This window comes from Cervus canadensis, chromosome 11 (assembly GCF_019320065.1).
Source record: "Cervus canadensis isolate Bull #8, Minnesota chromosome 11, ASM1932006v1, whole genome shotgun sequence".
Classification (NCBI taxonomy): domain Eukaryota; kingdom Metazoa; phylum Chordata; class Mammalia; order Artiodactyla; family Cervidae; genus Cervus; species Cervus canadensis.
Genome location: NC_057396.1, coordinates 57,075,610 through 57,098,488, shown reverse-complemented (window position 1 = coordinate 57,098,488; position 22,879 = coordinate 57,075,610). Strand labels below are relative to the sequence as shown.

Sequence of the window (22,879 nt, the reverse complement as noted above, 5' to 3'; positions counted from 1 at the left end):
TTTAATAACAGTTATGACGAAGGTCATAACTCAACAACAAAAACATTAAAAACTTTTTTCAAAAGAGACAGTGTATATTTTTAAAATGTATACCACACTGTCTCTCATTAGTTAAAATATATCAACCTGGAATAGAGATGTTCTAATATTAAGGTGTATAGTATTAAGGAACTAGACTAAAATATCAGAGATCTTTTATTAATATGGCTAAGACATGTAAACAAGATGAGAGTATAAAAATAGGTGAGCATTTCCTTATAAATCTTATTAAATATGCATCTACTCCTATGGTGGACATTTCACCATTTCAAAAACTTTTATAAGATGAAAATTACAATGATTCCAATTTCAGTACTGATAAAACAGATGCTCATTTTCTAAAGAGGAAAATGTTCAAAATATGTATAGAAAGTACACTCTAACTAGTAATATTCATCTAAAGGTTATGTTTTCATATATATAAATAATAAATATACATATATTAATATATGCATATATTAAGTACTTTCAATTGAAATAAAAATCACATAAAACAAAATTGATTATTTTAAGTATTTTAAAGTGCAGTTGAGTGACTTTTAGTATATTAAGAGTTGTTCAGCCATTACCACTATTTACTTTCAGAACATTTTCAATACTCTCAAAAGAAATAGTACACTCATTAAGCAGTCACTACCCATTCCCCCTTCTTCTAGTCCTGGCAATCTTTAATCTACTTTCTGTCCTATGGATTAGTCTAGTTTAGACAATTAATTTAAATAGAATTATATAACACACAATTTTTGGATCTGTTTTATTTCACTTAGCGTGGTGTTTTCAAGGTTCATCCATGTTGCTATATGTATTTCATTTTGTTTTATGACTGAATAATATTCCACTGATTGGATATATGTCACATTTGTTTATCCATTCATCAGTTGGTAGACATCTGGATTGTTTCTACTTTTTAGCTGTTATGACAAAGCAGCTATGAATATTCATGCATGAGTTTTAATGTGAACATATATATCCAATTCTCTGGGATATACACCTAGGAAAGGAACTGCTGGGTCATAAGAGTTTTACAGGAACTACAAAAATGTTTTCCATAGTGGCCGCACCATTTTATATTCTTACCAACAGTGTTTGAGGGTTCCAATTTTTCCACATCCTAACATTTTTTCTTTCTTTATTGAAAAAATAGCTATCCTAGTAGGTGTGATGTAGTATCTCACTGTAGTTTCGATTTGCATTTCACTGATGACTAATGATGTTGAGTTTCTTTTCATGTGTTAGTTTTGGACACTTGTATATATTCTTTGGAAATATGTCTATATATCCTTTGCCCACTTTTTAACTGGGTTCTTTACATTGTTGAGTTATGACAATTCTTTATCTATTCTGGGTATTAGACCCTTATTGTATATATGATATATTCTCACATTCTGTGGTTTTGTCTTTTCACTTTCTCACTAGTGTGTTTTGATGCAAAAACATTTTTAATTTTGATGAAGTCCAGTTTATTGTTTTTTTTTCTTTTGTTGGTTGTACTTTTGGTGTTGTATTTAAGAAATTAATGCCTAACCCAAAGTCATAAAGATTTATTCCTTTAATTTTTTCTAAAGTTTTAGATTTAGGATCTGTGGACAAGATGGCAGAATAGAAGGATGTATACTCATCTCCTGCAAGAACACCAAGATTGCAACTAGCTGCTGAACAACCATGGACAGGAGAATGCTGAATCACACCAAAAAAAAAAGATACATTGCATCTAAGAGCAAAGGAGAAGTCCCACAAGATGGTAGGAGGGGTGAAATCACTTTTAGAATCAAACCTCAGAACTGCCAGAGATGCTTGGAGGACACAAACAAAACCTTGTGCACACCAGGACTGAGGGAAAGCAGTGACCCCCACACGGGATTGCGTCAGACCTGCCTTTGAGTGTCTGAGTGTGTCCGCAGAGGCACAGGTCAGCAGTGACCTGACTCAGGGACAGGGCTCTGGCTGCAGCAGACCTGGGAGGAGCGGCATGTGGTATACGTCCTCTTGGAGGAGGTCGCCATTAGCGCCACTACAGAACCGCCAATACACCACCCACAAACTGGAGAACAAGTATACAGAAGCTCTCGCAATGTTGCAAAAGTTCTAGGGCCCACAACAGATTTTCTGACTTGGGGATCCAGCAAAAGGGCTGAGAACCCAGGAAAACAGACTCTTGGAGAGCACAACAAAACCTTGTGCGGACCAGGACCCAGGAGAAAGGAGCTGCTGCTGCTGCTAAGTCACTTCAGTCGTGTCCAACTCTGTGCGACCCCATGACGGCAGCCCACCAGGCTCCCCTGTCCCTGGGATTCTCCAGGCAAGAACACTGGAATGGGTTGCCATTTCCTTCTCCAATGCATGAAAGTGAAATGTGAAAGTGAAGTCGCTCAGTCGTGTCCGACTCTTAGCGACCCCATGGACTGCAGACTACCAGGCTCCTCCATCCATGGGATTCTCCAGGCAAGAGGACTGGAGTGGGGTGCCATCGCCTTCTCCGGGAGAAAGGAGCAGTGACCCCATAAGAGACTGAGCCAGACTTGCCTGTGAGTGTTTGGGAGTCTCCGGTGGAGGTATGCGTCGACAAGTGGCCTGCTGCGGGGCCAGGGGCACTGATTACCAAGGTCCTGGGAGCCCACTGTGCTGGTATAAGTTCTTCTGAAGGAGGACCCATTACCACCATTATAGCTACCACAGTTTGGCCTCAGGCCAAACTACAGGGAGGGAACACAGCCCCACCCATCAGCAGAAAATTGGATTAAAGATTTACTGAACATAGCCCCACCCACCAGAGCAAGACTCAGTTTTACCCACAGTCTGTCCTTCCCAAGGAAGGACACAAACTTCTTATCCTCATCCATCAGAAGGCAGACAGAATGAAAACCACGACCAGAGAAAACTAACCAAAGTGATTACGCCAATCACAGCCTTGTCTAACTCAATGAAACCATAAGCTATGCCATGTAGGGAGCAAAGCAAAGGAGAAAAGGAAATATATACCCATCTGAATGCAGAGTTCCAAAGAATAACAAGGAGAGATATGAAAGCCTTCCTCAGTGATGAATGCAAAGAAATAGAGGAAAACAATAGAATGGGAAAGACTAGAGATCTCTTCAAGAAAATCAAAGATTCCAAGGGATTGTTTCATACAAAGACAGGCACAATAAAGGACAGAAACTGTATGGACCTAAAAGAAGAAGACGATACTAAGGTGGGAAGAATACACAGAGGAACTATACAGAAAAGATCTGCACGACCCAGATAACCACGATGGTGTGATCACTCACCTAGAGCCAGACATCCTGGAGTTCAAAGTCAAGTGGGCCTTAGGAAGCATCAGTATGAACAAAGCTCAGTTAAGTTTACTTAAGTTGCTCAGTCGTGTCTGACTGTTTGCAACCCCATGAACTGCAGCACTCCAGGCTTCCCTGTCCATCACCAACTCCCGGAGCTTACTCAAACTCATGTCCATCGAGTCAGTGATGCCATATAATTCCAGGTGAGCTATTTCAAATCCTAAAAGATGATGCAGGAAAGGGCTGCACTGTATATGCCAGCAAATTTGGAAAATACAGCAGTGGCCATAGGACTGGAAAAGGTCAGTTTTCATTCCAATCCCAAAGAAAGGCAAACTACCATGCAAAAGAATGTTCAAACTATCACACAATTGCACTCCTCTCACACACTAGCAAAGTAATGCTCAGAGAAAGCAAAGCTAGAGAATTCCAGAAAAAACATCTACTTCTGCTTCATTGACTATGCCAAAGCCTTTGACTGTATGGATCACAACAAACTGTGGAAAATCCTTCAAGAGATGGGAATACCAGACCATCTTACCTGCCTCCTATGAAACCTGTATGCAGGTCAAGAAGCAACAGTTAGAACCAGACATGAAACAATAGACTGGTTCAAAATTGGGAAAGGAGTACATCAAGGTTATATATTGTTACCCTGCTTATTTAATTTATTTAACTTATATGCAGAGTACATCATGTGAAATGCCAGGCTGGATGAAGTACAAGCTGGAATCAAGATTGCTGGGAGAAATATCAATAATCTCAGATATGCAGATGACACAACCCTTATGGCAGAAAGTGAAGAGGAACTGAAGAGCCTCTTGATGAAAGTGAAAGAGGAGAGTGAAAAAGCTGGCTTAAAACTCAACATTCAATAAACGAAGATCACGGCATCCGGTCCCATCACTTCACGGCAAATGGGGAAACAATGGAAACAGCGAGAGGCTTTACTTTCTTGGGCTCCAAAATCACTGCAAATGGTGATTTTGAAATCACCATGAAATTAAAAGTCGCTTACGCCTTGGAAGAAAAGCTATGATCAACTTAGACAGCATATTAAAAAGCAGAGACATTACTTTGCCAACAAAGGTCCATCTATCAAAGCTATGGTTTTTCCAGTCGTCATGTATGGATGCGAGAGTTGGTCTATAAAGAAAGTTGAGTGCTGAAGAATTGATGCTTTTGAACCGCGGTATTGGAGAAGCCTCTTGAGAGTCCCTTGGACAGCAAGCAGATCAAACCAGTCAATCCTTAAGGAAATCAGTCCTGAATATTCACTGAAAGGAGTGATGCTGAAGCTGAAGCTCCAATACTTTGGCCACCTGACTTGAAGAACAGACTTATTGGAAAAGACCCTGATGCTGGGAAAGACTGAAGGCAGGAGAAGGGGACGACAGAGGATGAGACGGTTGGATGGCATCACTGACAACTTCTGGGAGTTGATGATGGACACATAAGCTTGGTGCGATGCAATCCATGGGGTCACAAAGAGTCGGACATGACTTAGCGACTGAACTTACTGACTGACCAGCTGAAAGGGTGTGAAATTACCACCCCAATGGGTCTAGGAGCCAGAGGATTGAACCTAAGAGGTGCATTCTTGGGCCTGAAAATCTTTTGAAATTTGCTTTGTTAAATTTAAGACTTACTTGGGATATATCATCCATTCCTTCTTTCTGATTTCTCCCTTGGATTTGAAATGTCTTTCCTATGCCTGTCCCACCACTGTACTATGGAACCACCTAACTTGCCTGGTTTCACATGTTCAGTTAGTACTGGTTATGGGATTGGACTAAATGTATCTTGCATGAGAGAAGGACATGTATTCCCAGGGGTGGGGGGAGGGGAGGGCTGGGGAACACAAACATTCAGTCTATAACATAGTGTGTCTGGCACACAGTAAGCATTCAATAAATGTTTGAGGGTGTAATGAATAATGGCTAACAAATCTGTTTCCAATCATGCGATTTCTGGACTTAGATTTTTAACAGCCTTCTGGATATTCTACCTGAATGCTCAACTACATGTCAAATTCAAAGTATGTAAGAAGTCAGGTTATTGTCTTTCATCCTTCTTTCCTTCCTTTCTGTCAGCTCTTCCTCCTCCTTACTTTCTCCACAATTATTTCCTTAATTAATTCCCTCTCCTGGCTCAGGGCAGCATGTAGCAATAGAGCTCTCAGCTGACTCTTAAGTATCTCAGAAAGAAGATATGATTGTAGTTTGTACCTTTTTTTATACTGTTCTCTTACAAAGTGGACAATGTGTGCTAACCCAGTAAGTCCTGAGCTTCTCTACTTCTGAGTCTTTATTACTGCTGTTTGCTTAATGTTGTTGCTTAGGGGTTTGCTTAATGTAGTAATCTGTATGTTTGGATAGCCAATAAAAACTCATTTGATAGAAAAGAAGAGCATAATTTATAATAGCAGGAATTATAAGTTAACTCATTAAAAACAACAATTTCATTAAATTAACAGTAAAATTAAGGGAATTAGTTCAAAACAATATAGAAAGGAAATGCCATGAGTAGGCCGCAAATCAATGAACTTGAAGATAGTAAGGGAAATTATCAACAACATAGAGGGAAGCAAGTAAGAAGAAAAAGAATAATTCTAGCAAGCTTTTTCATATGAACTGCTGAGCTCAATCTAAAATTTATTCAGAAATGCAAAAGCCCTATAGTAGCCTAAACAACTTTAAAAAAGAAGAAAGTTACGACTTAAAATATCTAATTTCAAGACATAAAAACAGAAGGATGAAGTCCATTTAAGATAGACATATGATTCAATGGAACAGAAAAGAAAGTTAGGGAAGAGACTCAGATATTTTTTTAATTGATTTTCTACACAGATGCCAAGGCAATTTAATAGAGACAGGATAACAACAAATTCTTAGAAAACAACAGAGGAGAAAACAGTGGTTTTTAGGTAGTCCAAGAATCAGGAAACTGGGCCAAATCCAACCAGTCACCTGTTTTTGTAAACAAAGTTTTATTATAACATAGTCATCCTCCTCTGTTTAGGAACTGTCTGCCTGAGTGATACAAGGGCAGAACTGAGTAGTTGTGACAGAGGCCACATGGTCTGCAAAGCTAGAAACATTTACTAACTAGTCCTTTAAAGAAAAGTGTGCTCAACTCTGAGTGATCCAAATTTTTCTTAAATAGGAGAAAAACAAAGCATGAAATATACTGAACTTTAAAAATGTTTTTCAAATGACACTGTTAAGAAAACAAAGAAGGAAGCTATAGATTGGGAGTAGATATTTGCTAAATAGTTATCTGACAAAGAATTTATATCCAAAATATAAAAGAACACATAACTCAATGACAAAAATGCAAACGGTCCAATAACAGGTGGACAAAAGAGTTGAACAGACACTCTACCAAAAGATATATGGATGGCAAATACAAGAAAAGACGCTCGATATCATTAATTATTGTTATTGCTGTTCAGTCGCTCAGTCGTGTCCGACTCTGTGATCCCGTGGGCTGCAGCATGCCAGGTTTGCCTGTCCTTCACTATATCCCGGAGCTTGTTCAAACTTGTGTCTATTGAGTCGATGATGCCATCCAATCATCTCATCCTCTGTTGCCCCTTTCTCCTCATGCCCTCAACTTTTAGTGATTAGGAACATGCAAATTAAAACCACATCGAGTTATCACTATATGTGCACTGGAACTGTTAAAATAAAATTTAAAAAATGGTAATACCAACTGTTAAAAAGAAAGCAGGCAAATGGAATTCTTATATACCACTGGTAAGAATGCTAAACTGCGCGGCTACTTTAGAGAAGAGTTTGGAAATTTCTCTAAAAAGTGAACAGTCACTTTCAATATGATCCAGCAATTATCTTCTTAGGTACCTGCCAAAGAGAAATGAAAACATGTACAAAGACATGTACATGGATGGTCACAACTTCATTTAACAGTCAACAGGGGAAACCCAAATGTCCATCAACTGGTAAATGGCTAAAAAAGTTAGTTAGAGGAAGAAACTCTACTGATACACATAAGAATATGGTTAATCTAACAATCATTACGTTAAATGAAAGAAGCCAGATATAAAATATTATATACTGCATGATTCCACACATGTGAAATTCTAGACAAAGCAAACTATTAAGACGGTAAGCAGACTAGAGGATACTAGCAGCCAAGAGATATATTGCATTAGATATTTCAGTAAACTAGATTTTAAATGACAAGGAAAAAAGTGTTTTCAAAATATGAGGAAATCTGATATTAAACCTGGAATTTTCCATCCTGGAAAACTATCTATTAACTCTAAGAACAAAATATGTTTTAAAAAGGCATACAGTGTTTCAAAAGTTTACTCATCACCAACTTTTCTGAAGAAAATAATCTGAAGATACAATTCAGCAGTATAAAAAAGAAATGAAGAGGTAGAAAGTGTAAAAATTAAAAACTGGTAACACCTTTTAATGAAGACATTATTAGACATATTGTTAGACATATTTTTCATTAAACATAAAATTAAAAAAAATATATTTTATTTAATGTACCTTTCAGAATGGCTGTTATAAAAAAGATAAGAGATAAGTTCTGGGAAGGAAGTAGAGAAAAGGGAATGGAGAAAAGGGAACCCTTGTGAACTGTTGGTGGAAATGTAAATTGGTGCAGCCACTATGGAAAATGGTACGAAAGTTCCTCAAAAAATTAAATATAGAACTATCAATTCTAAATATAGAACTATCAATGATCTAGCAATTCCACTTCTAGGTATATATCTGAAGGAGATGAAATCATATATCAAAGAGATACCTGTACCTCCATGTTCACTGCAGTGTTTTTTTTTACAATAGTCAAGGCATAGAAACAATCTAAGTATCTATCAACAGATGAATGAAGAAAATTTATATACATATAAAATATTACTTAGCCATTAAAAAAAATAAAAGGAAATTCTCCCATTTGTGACAATATGGTGGACTTGAGGGCATCCTGCTAAGTGAAATAAGTCAGATAGAGAAAGATAACTGCTATATACACTGATTTAGATGAGGGATCTAAAATATCTGACCTTATAAAAATAGAGAACAGACTGGTGGTTGTCAGAAGCAGGGAAATGGGCGATGGTGATCAAAAGGTACAAATTTCTAGTTATAAGATAAATAATTCTGTATGTGACAAATGTATAGCATGGTGACTATAGTTAACAATACTGTATAACTGAAAGCTGCTGAGAAAGTAGATCTTACAAGTTCTCATCACAAGAAAAAATTCTATATGTGAGGTAGTGGACATTAACTAAACTTATTCTGCTATTATTCTACAATACATACATACATCCAATCATTACACTGTACACCTTAGAATAACAAAGCTACATGTCAATTATAACTCAATAGACTGTTAGGAAAAAAGAACTGCTGGGAAGAGAATAAAAAGTAGAACAAGAAAGCGAAGGACTAAACATGAAGAAATGAAAGGAACTAAAAATATGACATGATACTGAGCAACTGAAGGAATATAAAATATGAAATCTATTTTCCTGTTCTCTTCAAGTGAAAAACGAGTGATTTAAACATATACCTAAAATGATATTTTTGGAAAAAAAGAAATACTCTGGTCTTTTTGTTTTTTATTATTTCAGAAATTTCTGTAAGAGTTTACATTCAGTATGTTGTTTTATTTGTAAGCCCTAACATTTTTGTAGTATGCCATCATCGATCTACCCTGCTTGAATCACTGACCCTAACAGAGATGATCACTGTATCTGTAATCTCTACCATTTGTTGCAATGCTTGTATCTAATCAAACAAAAAATTTGATTGATGTTTTGATAAAATGTCTATTTTGAGAGAATGCTAAGAATAAGCTCTTTAATAATCAAATATTATAGCCATCAATCACAGATCAGCATCCACCCTCATTATTTTTGAAAATCTCCAGTCTTTGATTTCTAACCCAGTGCCCCAACAGAACACAATCTATGGCTGTTATATCTTTGCTTCCTAAGAGAAAGAATATCACATTTTTGGTTCTTTTTTACAATGTGGTACTTATAGTTCCCATATATTTGGCAATGAGGATCATAAACATCAATAAACAAAAATAAAGAGCAGGCATCATAAGTTCCACACAGAAGACAGTATGGAAAGTATAAAGTATCTCTTTTAATCAAATACATTAAGTTAGAAAATTAACAAGAATGTACAAATTGGCAATACTTTCAGACAAAAAGAACTATTTATTCTATTTTTTAAAAAAGCTATAAGAAATGAAATTATTACAAACTTGTAATACCAAAGTATACTCCAGCATTTTATTTTTTTACTAGAAACATTTATCCTTATCCATAAGATGCTGTAAATATATTTCTTCCCTTTTCAATTCATGTCATTTTGTGCTTACCGCTTTATTATTTTGTGGTCTTTGTTTTGGCAGATGCACAAGCAAAATCTGATTCCAACAGTTTGACCCTTCTCACTTTTTATGTTCTCTAGGGCATAATAAAACCCAAGATACAATCCCTCAGCAGTTAATGAAGCTTAACCTCCCACCCTCTTAATTACCAATGCATTACACCAACTATGGGCATCATACTCCTCTCTAAGCTATTTTACAATTCAGCAGAAGTACTACTGAGCTATTATGTAGCAACATAATCCATGCAGCATGAGAAATCCTTCTTAAAAATAAAATCTTTTGATCCTTGCAGGTTTTGGTAACTGCATAATTAATACTACTTAAGCATTATCCATGTATCAGTAAGTATATTACTTTGTTGATTTATGGGGGGTTTGGGAGGAAATATTTATTTTCTGAAAGTTTGAAAGAGATACAAATCCAAAGATATTACTGATTATCATAATCTAAAAAAAACATAGTCTGAATATCAAACTGAATATTCACAAATTAAAGGTATGTTCTCCACATTATCTTCATTTAACTATTCAAAAGTATGGGGGGAGGAGTGACTTTAATTGTTAAAAGCATTCAGAAATGTAGATGAGTGGAATAAGTCAGAAGATCTTGGGGTGTAGTTGATGCTACATTGAAAAGTTTTTAAAACTCACAGATTTTAAGATTAGCAATTAGTGAATTATCTTGTACCAAACGAAATGCAATACCTATTAGGGAACATCTTGGTGCAATTTCAGATATTATTTCTTGGATATAAATTTAGCAAAATTACTGATATTACAAGAAGAATGGTGAAAAACACTTTCATATCAGCATAGTAAACTCCCAAGGATAAGCAGACAAAACTGATGCCTGTGATTTGGAAACTACATTAATTATATGAATCTGAAAAATAGAAAATGAAACCACTGGGATCAGAGCAGTGTTCCTGATACTCTTCCACTGATCCTTACCACATTATCATCCTTATCCTTATGTTTCTTTTTATCATGTGAACCAGAAATGTGCTGAGAAGACTGGAAAACTCTATCAATTTTCTTGACTAAGATAGAGGGAAGGAGGAGGATACATGAAGAACAGAAAATGGAAGTCTGCACTACAAGTACTCAGAAATGAAGAGAAAGAGTTGCACTAAGTGAAAATAATTTCAATTAAACGCAGATATAATCATTTAGAAATATTACATTCTAAATCACCATATTTTTAGGAGCACCAGTCATAGAAGGATCTCAAAGCATTTAGACATGTATTAACCCCTGAGTTCTACTTCAATCGAGCAGTGAGAATGGGAAGATGAGGTACACATAAATTTAAACTCCTCATCTAGGTTCTAGCAGTATGCCTGGTGATACATAAACAGTACTTCTGGTCTTAGCCAAAGCAGTTGCAGGTTTCAACACTGTCTATTGATGCTAATTGACCAAAAGGAGTTTAAAAGGAAATGCACTGGGTTTCTTGGCATTCTAATATTAGCTTCCATAATTATTTTCTCACATATATATATATATATATATATATATATATATATATATATATATATAAATAACTGCCAAGCTGTTAAGAACAAGTCTCTATGAGGTCTATATTAGTTTTATCAATTTTCTTTAATACATCAACTTAGATACAGAACTTATGATTTTATAAATCAAAATGTAAGATCTATATTACATACTCCTTCAAAACAGTCTCTTTACTTCAGACTTCTTAAGAAGAAAGCTTAAAATAAAAATGTCATGCTTTTACTTACAGAGAAGCGAGATTACACTGCTGGAATCTATTAATATTTTTATTCATAAAAATTGGAGTTTTCCTTTCTAGATTTTTTTTTACAAAGTTAAGTTTACATATTCAAAGTTAATGTTTAATCTAGTTCTGACTGTACAATCAATAAAACTCATATCCAGAGATATAAGTTAAAGTGAAGAGAGTTCCTAATTAGGTAACTACTATTGTTAAAAATGTGAACTTCTATGTGTGTGTTTATGTGTTATGTATGTGTGTATACATAAGTGTGCATATGTATATTTTTACCTATATTATGCTCCTACTTAGAGAAAGAATAATGAACGGTGAACAATGTAGTCTTTACAATAGGACATATCTTAATTACAATACATTTTGTGAATTGTTTTAAAAAGTAGACTAACTGCTCCACTTCATCACTAGTATTAACAGGTTTAGTTAGTGAGATCATATGTAGTAACTCCTTTGAGTAAATGTTTACCGTATAAGAGTGTATATTAACCCATTTTAAGAAAACATGACATATGAAAATCTACATTGAGCAAACAAGTTATATAATAGTAAGTTATTTCTTTTCCTTTAAGTATTAAATGTCTTTACTGAATATAAACTAAATCCTAAAAACTGTTAGGGTAACTAAAACATTTCTAAATATAGCTATTTTAAAAGTTAAGAAAGTGACAATAATCTTATAATTATTTATTAAATCAAGGTCACAGAATATTTACACTGTTGGAAAAGAAATACTTCAAAGTTTTATGGATATCTATTGTCAAAGAAATCTCAGTTAGGAACAGAATCAGGCATTATCTTCATTTAAAGGGTCCTGATCAGTTAAATTCCTAACTCAGAAACACACAAGTGACTAGTTTTATTTCTTTCATATTAAATATTTTTAATTTTTTTCAGGATAAACAAAACTTATGGAAAATATCACAAACAAAAATCCTTAGGGTATTGTGGGCACTAAGTGAAACTGGGTATAATTTTATTTTTATTAAATGTGAAAATTATTTTCTGTAGTATATTTGGTTTTAGTAGAACAGAACTCATTCTCTTTTTGTTCATTGACTACCGAGAAGTCGAGGTAACTGACTAAGAGCATAAAATAGGTTTTTTAAAATTCTATAGCACTCTGTATGTTATAGTCTATTTTAAAAGATAAACGTGAGAAGTACACTTCATAGTTTCAGATTTATTTTCTACTTCCACTTTAAGTCTTCATTTTAATACTCTCTATCCTGTTTTTGAAATCTAGCAGACTTTTAGACTCAATGTATGCACCCACACTCAGCACATTTCGAATGCCTGTGATTTCACTAATATATACCATAATGTGAAAAGATGGTTGTGAGGAACTAATGCTTTCTGCAATTGCCTGTCAGTTTCTGATAAACAAAACTTAAATCAGAAGAGAAATAGTGAAAGAATCACCCCAACACTAGCTGGAGAAATAGCCCTATTTTGGGGGGCGTTTTTAACACTAGAGTTATCCTTTTACACATAATAAATCTTCACAGACTGTCTAATTTATGATCCTTGATGGTATACTGCCTTTCTACTCCTATGGTGTCCTTTAATGTTTCATTAAATGGGACACCATGTTAATTTGGGAGGCTGATTTTCTTTTAGTTTGAATGGCTCCAGTTTTCAAGTCATTTATCCCCCTCAAAAGAATTGAATCCTTTCCCTTCTGAATACTTTTTCAGAAAAAGTAATCAGAAGAAAAGTGAACCCTCTTTCTAATATTCTCAATTTTGACTTTGTATGACTTCTTTTCCAAGAATGATAAAACTCCTGTATTACAGTTCCAAGATTTAAAATTTGAGTGTAGCAAAACCAGCAAGTATTCACAATCATCCATTTTTTATAGGTTCAAAATAAAATTTTTGAAAGTAAATGTGAAGTCTGGAATAGATGCTTTAAAATTCAGAAAGCAAAAACCTCAGATATTTCATTTCTGATTTGGAACTCCAAATACCATAGGCAGAAATTATTACTATTTTAATATGAAAGGTTAAGTGACTTGTGCAAGGTCCTGAAGCTAGTTAAGTAGCCACACAGAAATTAAAATCTAAGCTCAGATTTCAAGTATATTTCATCTTCTTGAGAATACATATCCTGTTACAGAGTGTGGCATTTTGCTATATAACTTAGGCCACTTTTCTGCATGCAAAATTCCTTTCTTTTGTTGACTTAAGCACAAACATCAAGGCCAACTGTGTGTTCATTTCAATGTTATATCAAAAAATGTTCTCACAAGCCAGTGACAGAGAGGTGGGTTTATATTCTTTTATATTTTTATCTTATCTTTGATTTCCTCGTTGGAAAATAAGACACATGCCATCTTTTAAAAGCTGGCTACAAATGTAGGTCACTGGAAGCAGTACTGAGCCTTTGCATGTTTTTTCTTAGTCTTTTTAATCTGCCAAAGAAGCTGTAACTGTGGCTGCCAGGGGAGAACTCAGAATTTTAAATAAGCTCTCACAAGTAGCTAGGGAGGGATTAAAAAAGAGTGAAGCCCTAGGGTCAAACAGCAAATTTCCGGCTCTACTAGCACTTGAGAGTTGTAAGCACTGAAAAGCTTATAGTCTGATAATTTTCTGAACGAATAAAATGTTGACAAAGAAGAGAAGGGAACATATTCTGATTATTGCTCTGCCTTCAAAGATCTTTTAATATTTGTCCTTATATTATGAACAAAGGTATACAGTGATAAGCTAGCTTTGATAGGACACACATTAAATATTATATAGGCTAGAAAAAGTAAAGAATGTATGGGAAAGTGTGTAATGTATAAAGTGTTGAGCATGCATAAAGCTTGCAAAGTAGAATATAGAAGGGCTAGAAAAAACTTTTTGATATTTATAACATTATATGTTACTTCTGTTCTGAATCATAAAACCACAGCTTGGAGACGAGCATAACTGAAAAAAATGCTCAATGATAAATTTGGTCAACCAAAGGATGTTTCTTTAACTTCATTTTTATACCTGTTTAAATTTTTGGCATTGAAAAAAAGCATAGGTTGGATCCGAGACATTTCTGTATTCTTCATACTCAGAAAGACCAGATAGTACTACAATGTATTAAGAGCAAACTGACCACTCACTAGATTTCTAATTTTTGTTCCATGATCAGTAAATAACAGATGGATGGCAAACAGATTTAATCATGACACCAAACTGAGAGAAGGAAAAGAAATCTTTTTATCAGTAACTCAGACATTAAATTGTTTAGCAAACAATACTGCTTTGTGAAAGTTAAAGTCGCTCAGTCATGTCCAATTCTTTGCAACCCCAGGGACTATACAGTACATGGTAATTCTCCAGGGAATAATACTTAAGTGGGTAGGCTTCCCTTCCGCAGGGGATCTTTCCAACCCAGGGATTGAACCCAGGTCTCCCACACTGCAGGCAGATTCTTTACCAGCTGAGCCACCAGGGAAGCCCGATACTGCTTTATCTAACTCTAAATCAATGCCTCTGATCTCAATTAAAACCAAGGAATCAAATAAAAGAAGAGACACAAGGTATAATAAATAAGATCTTAACAAATTAGTTCAATGCTTGAGTATTTGAAGCTTAAAATAATGCTTTTAAATGATCAAGATACAAGTTTAACTTTTACTTACGGATTAAAAGACCGTAAAAGAGAATTCTGAAGATGTTAAACTAAATTTTCACACTTCATTACTTTGTTACCAAGTGAAAAAGTGACCAAAGTATTATATTAATTCATCAAATACAAATAAAGTTTATTTTAAATGAATTGAAACTCACTCCATGACTTATGATTATTATAAATAATCATTTTCAATTATGAAAGACTTTCTCAATAGCAAATATGGGAAGTTATCATAATTCATATTAAATTTGAAATATTTATTGACCAACATGTTTTATGTTAAATAAATATCATGTGCCGTGGGTCTTCTCTAAACATCAAGGTAGGTGGGGCACTCCTGCTGGAAAGCATGTACTTTTCCCGGGTACACACTAAAACATACAACTTTGAACTTCTTACATGCATTCTAGCCTCCCACTCTGTTCTAACTGTGGCTGATGTTAGACAGTGCATAATGTACGTAATAGAAAACTCAAAACGTGAATGCAACAAGTCTTTGCTGTAGATACTAGATATCTCTTCTTGAACCTATATTACCTCTCTGTCATGTTATCACTAGAAACATTCAAATTAAGTTTTAAAACTGACTTTAGTAAATTATGAAACAGCATTTTGAATTTACTTCTGAAATTTTACTATCTTTAATTCCTTAAGTATTAACACATACCATCATACTGTTAAACATTATGAAAAGAATATAACAGAGAAATTTTAGCATTTTCAAGTTCTTAAGAAATGTTTGGGTGTGCAAGTGTGTTTATAATTTTTTATTTCATATAAAAATCAGCCTATATACTGATAAATGTTTACATATTTTAACATAAAAATGTAATTTTGCGATATTAGAAAACATTCCATAGGAAGTTTTCATACAGAATATCCATCACTATATTTGAGATGATCAAGAAGATTCTTTTAGATAAAATAGTTAACTGCAAAATACTTACCATACCTGTTTTTAAAAGCTTTAACAACATCATGTATATTGTTCTATAGGACTTTTTAAGGGGTGTAATTTTTCAACGTTACATCTTACTGCCGACTTCCTGAAGCTTTGACTACAATAGGCATGAATATGTTTTCAAAGGATGATGGATAAATTGCTGGGTGGTTATATAACATATCTTAGGCAGTTGATGGGGCTTTTTATCCTTTACTTGTCTTTTAGTTATACACAGTTTTAAGTTAATTATGGTCTATAAGACTGTCTTTTTCCTTTTCTTGTACCAGCAATATTTGCCTTGGTTATAGGTTCTAGAAATCCCCAATCATACATCACAAAATTAAAACTAAACAATTATAGCATCCTCCCGCTCCATGTTGTATCTCTAAACATTGTTAATGCCTTGGGTTTCGATCATTCATTTCTGGGCTGTTTGATGCAAGAAAGTTTTCAGTATAACTCTTGAGTTGGGCACACTGAAGTCCCAACTGAATGTGATGCAGAAAATACATAATATCTATACCTATGCTTATAGGTGAGAAAGTATGACTTATCTATATTAGTATTTAACATTTCACTTTAAATTACAGAAGTATTTTATTTTTCTCAGAGATGCTAAAACTTTGTCTATGTACTAGTATCATGAAGAATATACATAACTGAACTTTTTATTAACCATAATTTTCTCACCCAGTCTATTTTAAATGTGTGAACACTAATGGGACCACATTAAACATATGTATGTTAAAAACAACAGTTTCTGTAATTTCTTATAAAAAATGAGAATGACATATTATTATTTTAAGTCAAATACTACTTTACTATTACATATTAAACATGTAAGAAACAGAAGATGACAAGTTTGAAAATTTAAAAAACATGACTTTGTTAATCGGCCCAATTCTTCTATATTCTCATTAGCCAGTAGACTTGCATGGGATTCAAATACTTCTCCCTGATCACGGTGATCAACCTCAGGGAATTTTGCACCTTCGGCAACATTAGAAACTTATAAATAGAAGAAATGAAACAAACTTCGAAAATGCAGTGTCAAATCTGCAGTGTTATGTTAAGTAAATCTGATGTCTAAGACCATTAGGTTTTTGTGGAGTATTTATATTACCTTTGATAATATATTCTAAGTGCATGATATAAAATAAAATAGATCTGATGACATTAGAACACTTTCTTCAGAGCAGAAAAAGAAGTAAAAGGAATCCAGATAGGAAAAGAAGAAGTAAAACTCTCACTGTTTGCAGATGACATGATCCTCTATATAGAAAACCCTAAAGACTCTACCAGAAAATTACTAATCAATGAATATAGTAAAGTTGCAGGATATAAAATTAACACACAGAAATCCCTTGCATTCCTATATACTAACAATGAAAAAACAGAAAGAGAAATTAAGGAAACAATACCATTCACCATTGCAACAAAAAGAATAAAATACTTAGGAGTATATCTACCTAAAGAAACAAAAGACCTATACATAGAAAACTATAAAACACTGATGAAAGAAATCAAAGAGGACACAAACAGATGGAGAAACATACCGTGTTCATGGATTGGAAGAATCAATATTGTCAAAATGGCTATTCTACCCAAAGCAATCTATAGATTCAATGCAATCCCTATCAAGCTACCAATGGTATTTTTCACAGAACTAGACCAAAGAATTTCACAATTTGTATGGAAATACAAAAAACTCGAATTAGCCAAAGTAATCTGCAGAAACCAAGAATGAATGGAGAGGAATCACTCTGCCCTTGACTTCAGACTCAGCTACAAAGCCAAGTCATCAAGACAGTATGGTACTGGCACAAAGACAGAAATATAGATCAATGGAACAGAATAGAAAGCCCAGAGATAAATCCACGGACCTATGGACACCTTATCTTTGACAAAGGAGGCAAGGATATACAATGGAAAAAAGACAACCTCTTTAACAAGTGGTGCTGGGATAACTGGTCAACCACTTGTAAAAGAATGAAACTAGAACACTTTCTAACACCATACACAAAAATAAACTCAAAATGGATTAAAGATCTAAATGTAAGACCAGAAACTATAAAACTTCTAGAGGAGAACATAGGCAAAACACTCTCCGACATAAATCACAGCAAGATCCTCTATGACCCACCTCCCAGAATATTGGAAATAAAAGCAAAACTAAACAAATGGGACCTAATGAAACTTAAAAGCTTTTGCACAACAAAGGAAACTATAAGCAAGGTGAAAAGACAGCCTTCAGAATGGGAGAAAATAAAGCAAATGAAGCAACAGAAAAAGGATTAATTTCAAAAATATACAAGCAACTCCTGCACCTCAATTCCAGAAAAATAAATGACCCAATCAAAAAATGGGCCAAAGAACTAAACAGACATTTCTCCAAAGAAGACATACAGATGGCTAACAAACACATGAAAAGATGCTCAACATCACTCATTATCAGAGAAATGCAAATCAAAACCACAATGAAGTACCATTTCACACCAGGCAGAATGGCTGCTATCGAAAAGTCTACAAGCAATAAATGCTGGAGAGGGTGTGGGAAAAAGGGAACCCTCTTACACTGTTGGTGGGAATGCAAACATAGTACAGCCACGGATGGAAAACAGTGTGGAGATTCTTAAAAAAACTGGAAATTAACTGCCATATGACCCAGCAATCCCACTCTGGGCATACAACACTGAGGAAACCAATCTGAAAGAGGACACGTGCACCCTAATGTTCATCGCAGCACTGTTTATAATAGCCCAGGACATGAAGCACCTAGATGCCCATCAGCAGACGAATGGATAAGAAAGCTGTGGTACATATACACCATGGAATATTACTTAGCCATTAAAAAGAATTCATTTGAATCAGTTCTAATGAGATGGATGAAACTGGAGCCCATTATACAGAGTGAAGTAAGCCAGAAAGTTAAAGAACATTACAGCATACTAACACATATATATGGAATTTAGAAAGATGGTAACGATAACCCTATATGCAAAACAGAAAAAGAGACACAGAAATACAGAACAGACTTTTGAACTCTGTGGGAGAATGTGAGGGTGGGATATTTCAAAAGAACAGCATGTATACTATCTATGGTGAAACAGATCACCAGCCCAGGTGGGATGCATGAGACAAGTGCTCCGGCCTGGTGCACTGGGAAGACCCAGAGGAATCGGGTGGAGAGGGAGGTGGGAGGGGGGATCGGGATTGGGAATACATGTAAATCCATGGCTGATTCATATCAATGTATGACAAAACCCATTGGAAAATAAATAAATAAATAAAAAGCAAAAAAAAAAAAACTAATCAAAAAATGGGAAGAACATCTATTAATAAACAGACATTTCTCCAAAGAAGACATAGAGATGACCAACAAACACATGAAAAGATGCTCAACATCACTAATTATTCGAGAAATGCAAATCAAAACCACAATGAAGTATTACCTCACACCAGTCAGAATGGCCATCATCAAAAAACCTATAAACAATAAAAACTGGAGAGGGTGTGGAGAAAAGGGAACCCTCTTAAACTGTTGGTGGGAATGTAAAGTGATACAGACACTGTGGAGAACAGTATGGGGCTTCTGAAAAAACTAAAAATAGAGTTATCATATGGCCCCAAATCCCATTCTTGAGAATATACCCAGAGAAAACTATAATTCAAAATGATGAATGCACCCCAATGTTCATTGAAGCACTATTTGCAATAGCCAAGACATGGAAGTAGTCTAAATATACATCAACAGAGGAATGGATAAAGAGGATATGGTGTGTGTGTATATATATATATGGAATATTACTCAGACATAAAGAATGAAATTATACCATTTGCAGAGACATGGATGGACCTCGAGACTGTCATACAGACTGAAGTAAGTCAGATAAACAAATATTGTATATTAACATATATGTGTGGAATCTAGAAAAATGGTATAGACGAGCTTCTTTCCAAAGCAGAAATAGAGACACAGATGTAGAGGACAAATGTATGGATACCAAGTAGGGGAAGAGAAGGGTGAGATGGACTGGGAGATTGGGATTGTCATAAATACATAAATATATATAAAATAGACAACTAATGAGAACCTACTATATAGTACAGGAAATTCTACTCAATGCTCTGCAGTGACCTAAATGGGAAGGAGATCCAAGGAAGAGGAGATATGTGTATACATATGGTTGACTCACTTTGCTGTACATCAGAAACCAACACAACATTGTAAAGCAACTAGAATTCAATAAAAATGCACTGCAGTAATATCTGAAATACACACTCATGCCCAGTTTGAAAAAGGTAAGTCTTTTGATGATGATTTTGTGTAAACATTCCAAAAAACATAAAATGTAAGTTATAAGGAAAATATCTGCATTTCCACTTTTCTGGGAAAACTACTGCTAACTATTCAAGCTGTTGTTATAAAAATGCTTTTAACAAATATTTTTCTTAGGATGGAAACAATGTTTGATGGGGAAAGTGCTTTGGGTAGAATATTGATACTGATGAACATTTTTATTGTAAAACAAGAGCAAATATGCACTTGTTACTTTGGAGAAAGAAGGGAGATGGGACAGATAGAGAACAAAGATCAGCTATACTGCAGAGAACTGTTTATTCCCTTTCAAGAACTTCTCCCCCCGCCTCCCCCCCCCAGCCCTAGTCTCCTCAAATCTTTAATAAAATACACACATAAATCACAAAATGTATATTATCAGACATCTTGTGAAACTGATGAAGCAGTCAGACCTTTGTTCTGAACTAACACAGCACAAAGACATCCCCACATGAAGATCCTAAAGATATGCACAGGACTAGAAGAAACCATGAAATTTCTCTCACAGGATGGTAGAATTGGGGTTTGGACCAAATTTGACCAGATCTCTAGGAGTTAGGGAGTTCACAATGGGCATATCATCTGGTTTACATATGGATTTTACTGGTTTAAAAAAGAACAGGGCAGACATTTACTGCTACAAAAGCAGATTCTCAAAATATTCAGTTCAGTTCAGTCACTTAGTCATGTCTGACTCTTTGTAACCCCATGGACTGTAGGACGACAGGTTTCCCTGTTCATCACCAATTCCCAGAGCTTACTCAAACTCATGTCCATTGAGTCAGTGATGGCATCCAACCATCTCATCCTCTGTTGTCCCCTTCTCCTCTCACCTTCAATCTTTCCCAGCATCAGGGTCTTTTCCAATGGGTCAGTTCTTCGCATCAGGTGGCCAAAGTATTGGAGTTTCAGCTTCAGCATCCTTCCAATGAATATTCAGGACTGATTTCCTTTAGGATGGACTGGTTGGATCTCCTTGCAGTCCAAGTGACTCTCAAGAGTCTTCTCAAAATATTACTAAATAGAAAAAGCCAGTTGTATATCAGTATTCCATTTTTCCAAATGAGTCTATCTAAAGCTGAATTCCAGAGGGAGAATTTATTATGCAAAACTGATCTACATTAAGGATGTGTTTGGATGAAAGAAGCAGGTCCTGGCAGTGGGGCACACTTCAAAGACAGCAGGAGAGGGTGAGGAAAATCAGAGTTGTGTACAAGTTAGGCAGAAGAGACCCTGCAAAGAGAAGAGCAGGGATGGCTACCTAATTTTTTTTGGCCCAGTGAAAAGTAGAAATCTGGGACCTCCTGTTGAAAATTTATTGAGATTTCCAAGATGGCACCTGCACAGCATGAAAACATGCACAGAGAACATTTTAAATGTGGTTCTGAGCGGCTGTATAGATCTCATGTCCAAGAAGCTGGCCTTAAGAGGACACAATCTACAATTCCTGTGCTTCATTGTATGTTTTCCTCTTTTTCCATTAATTGCCAACTTTTGGGGACAGAGAATGTTTTTTCCTTCCAAAGAAAGCACATAGTGAGAGAGTAAAGGTTTACTTGCCCAAGATTTTCTTTCTACCATCTATTCTTGCCTAACTTCAGTCCGGCAGCATGGAAGGCAACTCCTGGGAATTCTCTTTCCTGGGAATTATCATTAGCAAGTCTCTCACATTAACTAAGACCTGAAATCTCTCATATGTGCGTGTGTGTTCAGTCATTTCTGAATGTTTATAAGCCTATAGGCTGTAGCCTGCTAAGCTCTGCTGTCCAATATTTCTAGGCAAGAATATTGGAGTGGGTTGCCATGCCCTCCTCCAGGGGATCTTCCTGACCCAAGGATTGAACCTACATCTTCTGTGTCTCCTGCATTGGCAGATGCATTCTTTACCACTGAGTCATGGAGGAAGCCTCAAAATCTTGTTCCTTCCTAGGGGGAAAATAATGGCTAAGGAGGTTAGGGTGTCATTCTACCTAGTCTGTAAATCCAGACTACTAATTGGTATGAATTGTGGTCAAGGTTTATAACTCTATGTCTCAGACCAAAATTGGTTGTTCTCATAAGCCATCTCTTTAAGTACAATGTGCACCTCCAAAGCATACAAACTGCCATTATTTCTAAGAGAAAGAACAATGGAAGTAAACAAATGACCAAGAAAGCAAAAGGCATTGCCTGGGGTTAAACACAAAGTTTCTCTTGAAATGAGTCTTGATATATAGATAGATAAGAATCAACATGTTATTCACATCAGCTGACCCACATTTGCTTAGAAATTTTAAAACTAGTTTTGGGCCAGACTTGAGGAAATAGTGACCTTTTTATCTGCAGTTAAATATCTACTTCACCTCCTCTTGTTTCAGAAGAGGAACTATAAGTGATCAACAAGTTTCCCCAATAAATTCTCACACATTTAAAGTAGACTAATAGGAAATTTAGAATCTGAGTCCATGGGTGAGTCAAATTCATTCTAATTAATAGATTTTTCATATCAAATATAATAGCACTTTTCTCATGCTGAATTATCAGTGA

The 22,879-nt window shown here is 35.2% G+C and overlaps 1 protein-coding gene across 1 annotated transcript in view; it reads right to left on the bottom strand.

Annotated features, from left to right (window-relative positions):
* ELP4 (elongator acetyltransferase complex subunit 4) overlaps positions 1 to 22,879 on the bottom strand; it is a 232,108-nt gene that overhangs the window by 177,318 nt on the left and 31,911 nt on the right. The gene's annotated exons all lie outside the window — the stretch shown is intronic.